We start from the raw sequence: 2,425 nt of genomic DNA on the forward strand, positions 1-2,425 counted from the left end.
ATGCAAGAAAAAATACAAGATTGTATCATTTCCACATCTTTACTTTGCTATATTACTCTATTAAAACAGGAAATATTTCAGTTAGACAGTAGACATTCATGCATACGGTATCTGTCTTCGTTGCAGCTCTCATTTGTTAGTTTTTTTTTTCTTTCTTTTGTAAAAAACCACTTGAGTAAGAATGTTTACCATGTTATAAAACATGTATTGTATGAATATTTTAAAAAGCAGTTAGCAGCTCTCTCCAATTAACACCACATATAATATTAGAAAGTCGAATATGTAAAGGCTTTGGATAAAGTGAAAAGTATAAAATACTTAGTTTTAAGACATTTGTTGCTGCCATTAATCTCAAAAACCATGAAATGCCACTTAAACTTTAAATTATTTGCTAAATATTTAGAATTCAGTTATATTGTCCTATTTGGTTGTTTTCCTATTTTCATGCCATGCATGATATGTTAGATATATTTAGGTAAGAATTCTAGAGCTTGGCTCCCAAGCTCTGCTGTCTCACTTGCTCCACACAATTTCTTTCTCCATATTAGGTAGAAATTTAGATAATATCACAGTCTTCATGTAAAATAGCAGACCCTTCAGTAGCTTCTCACTGCACTGTAAAATTTAATGTATATTCTTTATTATGGCCTTATTTTTTTTCACTTTCTAGATACCCCACGCTCAGAGATTTTGCACATATGGTTTACCCCATCTGTAACTTCCTTTTCCTTTTTCTTTCCATGGACCACGAATTTCCATCATTCAGATCTAAATTTAAAAAGCATTTCTTCAGAGAATCCTTCTCAGCTACTATGTGTACCACCATGTCTCTGGACTTCATATTATTGCCTGATGCATAGTAAACATTCATTACATACTTCTGAAAAATTACATGGAAGTGCAAGCACTCATCCACCAAGGGTGGAGTAATGGGAGGCATCTCTCAGATGTAGGCAAGAATTGGGTGCAGAATCTGAAGAAAGCTTAAAAACAATAATAAAACCAATGAAATGTCTATCTTCTTTTCATCATCACATCATGCCAGCAATTCTAAACTGCTTTGATAATAGAATCCTCCTTCATAGGAAATTTTTCTAATAATCTAAGTTGTAATTGTTGTGGTTACTGCTGAGTTTTAATAAAGTACATTTAACCTTGAAATTAGTAATGTTTACTCATTTAATAATTTTGAGTACACATTATGTCTCCAAACTCTATAGTGCTTCGATCGACTTGAAACACAGGGATTGTGAGTATGAAGAAATAGAATATAAAATGCTTCAATTCTTTTACTCTATGTGACCACTTGGAATTTTATTAATGTGTAAAATTTAAAATAGTGAAATGTGCAAAGTGAGGTATATTTTCCTTTATTTGCAAAAATGCACTAATGTACTTAAAGGTATTGATTACTTTTTTCTCCCTGTATTTTAAAATTTGTTTTATTTCTTATTTCTACTTAAAATCACTGACTCTATTACACACACAAAGTTCAAGAAAGGAAAAGTAGCACTATTGCATTTATTTTTGAGCCATTATTAATATTATACATTTAATTTTATTACAGCAAAAATAATTTTTCTATAGAAGAGTTGGGTGTTAAAAAATGATCTGCTCTGAGTTTTGCTATTATTATACCTTGGGAATAGCATCTAACTTTTCTCATCCTCATATTATCATTGAATTAAAGAATTTATAGGTTAAGCAGGGTGGCTTATGCCTGTAATTCTAGCACTCTTGGAGGCCAAGGCGGGAGGATCACTTGAGGTCTGGAGTTCGAGACCCGCCTGCGTAAGAGCGAGACCTTGTCTTTACTAAAAATAGAAAAAGTAGCCAGGCGTGGTGGTGCATGCCTGTAGTCCCACCTACTTGGGATGCTGAGGCAGGAGAATCACTTGAACCCGGGAGTTATTGTGTGCACTTCCCTCATGAGAATGGATGAGATACACATAATCTGTTGATTGTGACAAGTAAATATTAAACAATTTAATTCTAGAAGATTGTATTATTTAATAAGCAAAATATGGATGCAGAATAGCATGTTGTTTAAGGTAAGTGCTGTCTCACCAAATAAACCAGGGTTCAGCTCACCTTTTGCCTTTTCATCAACTAGTTTTTTAACAGGGAGATTTTATCTAAATACTTTTTGTCTCAGTTTCTTCCTTTGTTTCATGTGTATCTAATATGGCTGTTTTTGTCATTAAATAAGCTCAGACATATAAAACGTTGACATAAAATCACCATTTATAAATAGTTCCTATGATCACTTTTCCAGCAGCTGTTATTATTGACATAATTAACAAAATGAAATAACTTAAGTTATTGTATTACAAAGAAACATTAATACTAAAACAATGTATCAATGCAAACAAAAGTAAATTAGTCTAAATCATATTTATGATTCTTAGCCTATATCATTGTGTTT

The sequence above is a fragment of the Propithecus coquereli genome, unplaced genomic scaffold (assembly GCF_000956105.1).
Source record: "Propithecus coquereli isolate 6110/MARCELLA unplaced genomic scaffold, Pcoq_1.0 Scaffold151, whole genome shotgun sequence".
NCBI classification, from domain to species: domain Eukaryota; kingdom Metazoa; phylum Chordata; class Mammalia; order Primates; family Indriidae; genus Propithecus; species Propithecus coquereli.